This window comes from Cryptotermes secundus, unplaced genomic scaffold (assembly GCF_002891405.2).
Source record: "Cryptotermes secundus unplaced genomic scaffold, Csec_1.0 scaffold682, whole genome shotgun sequence".
Classification (NCBI taxonomy): Eukaryota; Metazoa; Arthropoda; class Insecta; order Blattodea; family Kalotermitidae; genus Cryptotermes; species Cryptotermes secundus.
The window spans coordinates 1,666,342-1,672,965 of record NW_019730110.1 but is presented as its reverse complement, the minus strand read 5'-3'; positions in this window follow the sequence as shown (position 1 = coordinate 1,672,965).

Sequence of the window (6,624 nt, the reverse complement as noted above, 5' to 3'; positions counted from 1 at the left end):
TGGAGGACCCTCAACGTCTCGCAACCCTATGGGCCTTCACGGCCTGGTACAGGGATAGCTTTACTTTTTTTTTATTTCTATGAATCACAGTAAAATTAAATATCACATTTACTAAAAAATTAAAAAAAGTAAAGATGTCCCTGTAACAGGCTGTGGAGCTCCATAGGGATACGAGACGTCGAGGCCACCACATTTACTAGACAATCGGATCATAGATGGCGGTAAGGTTCTCAGCCCTACTCGCCGGTCACCCTTTGCCCCCCTGAAAATTCCGAGAATATTCCTGGTACTCATTTCACCCGCAACCAAATAGAGAACACGCAACACGAGACACGATATACCCTGAGAATAAGAGGAACGACTCCCATAGTGGTGAAACTATGCGTGGTGTTAGAATTGAGACAGATAAGATAAATAATCTTAAGAAGTTTTTAGTATATATATTTATTATAATTGAAGAATATTTTTAATCCTTTTTAAATTTTACAATGACGTAATGGCAAGCAATGAAATAGATTGACGTAAATAGAGCACCTGATGATGGCACTATGGTGCCGAAACATGTTGTGAAGTAACAGGTGAAATTGAGTGCACTAAAAGACGGACATTGCTTACATAACATGGACTGCCTTATTTTTGTTTTGATTGTTAGTTATTTTTGTGTCCTTCCACATACTCGTGCTAACTTTATAATTGGCCTTTGAGCTGTTAAGTTTGCACATAATTAAACAAGAATAAGATTGAATTGAATTACTGTACAAACTGATTTGTTTTATATTTTCTTTGTAAGTTTTTTGTTGTTTTTCTCTTCTTTCCGGCGTTTGCTATGTAAGTGACCGGCGGGAGTTGCATTTGCAAATAAATAAAGCATAATTAAAGTGAACTGAATAATAATAAGAATAATAAAAGCGATTCAATTCAATTCAATCCTTAGTTATCTTCGTCCTAACTCAACATTCTAAGGGCCAAGAGCGATAATAATAACGTTAATAACCCCCGACAACGGTAAATAGGTTTTTTGTCTTTTAGATTTGAGGTTCTCACAAATCACAGTGACCGTCGTTATAAAGAACGCCATATAGTTATGTAGCAATCCACCGACATTTCGAAGGAGCTCACTATCTCCATCCTCAGGTTTTAAAGAATAAGTCACGGATGAAACCAAATAGAAGCAGGTGGCAAACATAGCACATAAAGGCTCTTCCTTGTTCCAATAGAGACTACGCTTCAACAGTCTTGTTACAATGGTAAATGTCCCTGTTTAGCTTCTGACTTACGACTTTTCCGTGTTAGCAAATAAAAGATTTAAAACATGAGCATATACTCCATGCCTGATACATGAAATAAATTCGGAAACCAATGAACTGCAACATTATTGAGAGGGGCCCTTTTCAATATATGAATAGGGATACGGAAGAGGGGATGAATTTTAAGCAAGATATTTTCAAATACATGATTTCTGTATGCGTTCTGTGTGGTAAAATCAACCCCTTGGCCTACAATACATTAGAAACGTGAAAAGGAGGCACCTAACCCTTTTCTGTATATATACAACGTCACAATGGTTACACGTTACACTTCACAATAGGTTTGAATAATGAGAACGCGACTCCATTTTCATATATTCAAAAGATAAGGGGATAATTGTGTGCACGAACCTTCGAAACTGGAAAATATCAATTACACGAACTAAAAAAATAATAATAGGCTGAAATGAAACCAATGGGCGTGCTGTTTTACAATACACATCCAATGCATTCAGCGAGCTTCCAACATTTGCAAAATGTGCTGGTAAGTTTTAAACTTCGGAAAATGCAGTTCTAAGATTATTTACTGCCAGAAATGAACTATGAACAGCAGGGTCCTGATTTTGATGACATGTCATCTTTTTTTCCTTGTATCCTATGCGATGCTCTTAAATATATAAATCTCGGATATGAGCTGCTGGTTACAGAAATGTAAATTTTATAGGTAATTTTTGTAATTTTTTGACATTTTTAGGTTTAAGGTCATTTTGTTCATTTTGGGGGTATTTCTTTGGTAAATTTTTGGACGTTTAAGGGTATTTCTTGTCATTTTTGGCCATTTTAGGTAATTTTTCTTCATATGTTTTCTGAAATGTGAATAACTTGGAAGCGAAGTGTTCTTTCTTTTTTCCTTTAGGTCAATTTTCTGGATTTTTCGGTCATTTTATATGTCATTTTTTAAATATTTTCAGATCATCAAAATCCGGGCCCTGATGATCACTAACCAAAGAAACCTCAAAGACACATGCATAGTTAGGTCTACTTGCTTTGTTTTCCCCTCTAACATGGAGACATGCATAATGAAAATATTCTGAGAATATCCTTAAAGAAATATATATGCTCATAGGAATGCAGCATTGTCTACTCTCTGCTTAGAATTAGTACAAGTGTTATAGGAAATATTAGGGAGCCTAAGACTAAACTAAAAGGGCCATGAAACCCGAGGAAGAAGAAGAAGAAGAAGAAGAAGAAGAAGAAGAAGAAGAAAAGGCGAAGAAGAAGACGAAGAAGAAGATTATAGGTTATGTTCCGATAGAGATTAATGCTGTGCATAACACATAACGACCGGTCACAGTGGCCGCGCGGTCTAAGGTAAGAACTGTCTTCGTCCGCTCGGAAGCCGGGATCGTGAGTTCGAATCCCACACAATATATGGATGTTTGGTATGTGTATGTGTTTATTCTGTGTTTGTGTTGTCCTGTGTTTAGGTAGAGGCCTTGTGACGAGCTGATCACAAGTCCAAGCAGTCCTACCGACGCTACCGACTGTGTTTAGGATTAAGAAACTGAAAAATTGGTCAAGGTCCAACTAAGAGCTGCAGAGCCATACATGGATGGATGGACGGACAGACAGACAAATAGACAGATAGATATCATACAATGCGTCCTTATGTAGTTATAACAGCGTCTAAACTAGATCATTCAGTTGAGACAAACATGAAACGCGTACATTACTTTCCTATTATAAGATTCAAACAGCGTTTACTAAACCTCGTCTCATGCCCCAAGTCCGGTATGGGATCTTCCTTGAAAAATACACATTGATTTTTTTTTCAGTTGCTACGTTTGCTCGATTTGTGTGAGTAAGTTCTACATATGTATGAATTCTGTTTGCATATATTTTTTCAGACTGTGGTTTAATGGTACTACCGTACCAAGGATATAGCCTGTAAGGTTGGTGCGGCAGTAACCCCATCGACTTGTGTTTAGGAGGTGCTCGGTTTGAATCTAGGCTGGGCCAGCTGTTATCCTGAAGTTGCTTCTTAGTTTTCCTTAGGCCCTGCAAGCAAATACAGGAATAGTAACTTCTGTAGGTCGCGACAGCTTCCTTCCAAATTATTTTCAATCCATTATTCATTGCTTACCCTACGTCACAACATTTTGCAGAAAATTGTCTGCACACAACTTGAACAGACATTATATTCCGTAGAAATATGCTGGCAAATTTTCCTCGAGCATTAAGGTAGCTGTTTGCATTTCATCGACCTGGTGTTTTGTGCAGTTTCAGACAGAAATTTGCAGACAAGGAAACACAGAAGCAAAAAGAAAATGAGAAAACGCAATGCAAACACAGGGAACGCATTAAGGATGGAGAAAAATCATCCCATACAAATACATCCGAATTGTAATGTGCAAAAGAGGAAAAGGGTATGTGAAAGGGGTGGAGAATAAGGGTTGAGAAATAACAATGAGCATCTAGGGTGGTCGCACGTGTTACCGTTTAACGAGCCCCGATGTTTAATGCAGTGCATATGAATAAATTTTCGATGTTGCAAAGATGAGAGGGTAACTCACTTCTATAATCAGACATAATGGCCGGAACCCACCTACAGTTTACACTGCAGTCTCGCTTTGCAACGAACAGCGATATTATCTTCCGACATATCAGGCCGTGGAGACTGGGAGAAGTTAACCGACGTTTCGGAAGAACGTACTAGGACTGAACAGAAAGCCGGTCATGCAAGAAGCAAAGCTAGAGAAGTGTTGTCCTCACGGTCTCAGGCTTCCTGAGGCGACCAGCGTCGTTTTGCAGCTAAGAACTCTTTGGACCCTGCGTCGGATCCTGATGTACAGAGAGACAGTTTCATTTTCCCCATTTCGATGCCTCCTCTGCATGGATAAGTTAAAGGTAAATGAAACGTAAAGTAATTCCTTGTATTTAATTATATAATTAAGCGCTATGCCAAGAAAGCATATTGGGGAGTGCAGGTATAGCTCCACTATTCTTGATCTTGGCACTAGATGAAGGTGACTGGTTAGCTTCACGTCCCTACCGCTTTATACTCGGGAAAAGAGCCCCCGTACTCATTGTATAGGAGGTTGGGTGAGCCCCAGAGACGGTCTGGATGCTGTGGAGGAAAGAAAATCTCTTACGTCTAGCAGGAATCGAATTCCAGTTGTCCAACCCTTAACTAAACCAACTGAACCATCGCGGATACTCTCTGAGGAGGAGAGGGGTATACCTACTCCAGAATATAAGGTGACAGTTTCATTGAGAGCTAACACGACCACGTGTCGAAGCTTATATGACCATTTCTGAAGATTGTAGTTGTGAAGTGATCGAATTCTGTGTATGGTATCCTAGCAACGAGAGGACAAGGGGAATAAGTTGTGAAAGTAGGCCAAATTTATATAAATGCTATAGACTCCCTTCACGTACTAATAAATCTAGTATTATACCGTACTATCCAATACTGGAAAAAAGGGAAAATACATTTTTCGGGAAACACTTCTAAATAAATATTTTTCATGAAAATTACGAACGTTTACGCGAGGATAATGATCGCAGATCCACCTGCCGGCAGAATTAGTAACTTCTGCAACCAGGGCATATGCATCTATACTAATAATTACACCACCACGGTTTTATATTACAGAGAGATAATTATTACAATTTAATGTTAATTTTTAAGCGGACTGTACCTGAAGCCGATACAAATCACTGCGGTTGGTGCCGTTTCCGGAGCACCTGTCATCTGGTGATGCATAATGCGATCAAACGACAGTGATTACAGGTGTTCGACTGCGACGCGTGCCTACTGCAGTCAGCGTAAGTCACAGTACAGTGAACCTGCTCTCTGTCACGGACGAGTGATCCACGCTTTACGAATATCGGGCAGTATACAATATTAAATATCTGAACGACAACTAACGTCTCAAGCAGGATTTTGTTCCGTAAAGTTTTGAGCTAAAAATGCTAATGTAATGAAGTAAACGATGCGTATAAGCCGAGCGCCTCTGTGGTCTAGTGGTCAGAGCTCCAGATCCAAAGGTCCCGGGTTCGATTCCTGACGCTACCAGATTTTTTCTGAGAAGTAATGGGTCTGGAACGGGATCCAATCAGCCTCATGAGGCTAATTGAGGAGCTATTTAAAGGAAATAGTGGCTCCGGTCTAGAAAATCTAGATTAACGGCCGTGGGGATTCATCGCGCTGACCACGCGACACCCTCTATCCGCAAAAGTTGGCACTAACTTCGCCGACAAGAGGCAGTCGTTCGGTCGGTATGGTTCGTTTGTGGACTAAAACAACGGAGTTTGTTCTTCTTTTTGTTTTCTTATATAGTTATAAACAGTCTCATTGATTATCAGCATGTCAGTTTGTGACGTTATATTAAATTTCGCCATGTTCAAGCAACGAACGCTGAATGATTAGCACTCCTACTTCGAATTCGAAAGGGCCCCAGTTCAAATCTCAGCCAGCAACTGTCTACTTTGCCTGAAGTTTTACAATGTCTTCCTCAGCCCTTCTACGAAAATGCTGGGATATTACCGTAAATTGGGCGGCGATCGATTCTTCCCACATCCCTTATAATTTATTAATTATTCAATCATACCATGCTACATATACCGAAATGCTACCGAAATAACGAAAAATCCGTTCAAATACAGAATGATTCTAATTTATTATCGGGGTTTCTGTTTATAATCCACGGAACCCCCTACAATAATTCAGAATCACTCTGTACTTTGCATATGATTGCCAATGTAGAGGGAATTCCATCATATTCCTGAAGAAGTTGTTTATAGTAAAAGTAAAGCTATCCCTGTAACAGGCCGTGAAGGTCCATAATGTTGTGAGACGTTGAGGGTCCCACATTATCTAGACAATCGGCTCAAAGATGGCGGTAAGGTTGTCAGCCTTACGCGCCGGCCGCGCTTTACTCCCCAGGAAAATTATTTAATTAATTCCTGGTACTTACTTCTGTTAGAGGCTGAGTCGAACCCAAGGCCATAGTGCCGCTGCAAGGATTAGGTCAACTGAAAAAAAAATTCAATAACCTCATCGGGACTTGAACCCGAGATCTTCCGGCTTGTAGCATAGCCCCTCAACCAACTACGCTACCGTGTGCCGATCTGGACGCTGTCGGAAATCGAACACCGGCCATCCAGCCCATCGCTGTATCGACTGAGCTACAACTACTACAAATACGAGATAGTGAAATGTACACAACAAAAATATGTCCAAGCAAACCCTCATATTTGTTCTTAAAATTGTATTGCAGGTCATCAGATGGAACAAACAAAGTTGACCATTTGAATATTGACCACGGAGGGGGAACAGTCTGGCAGCTGTTCCTATTACTGACTCATAGAGCAC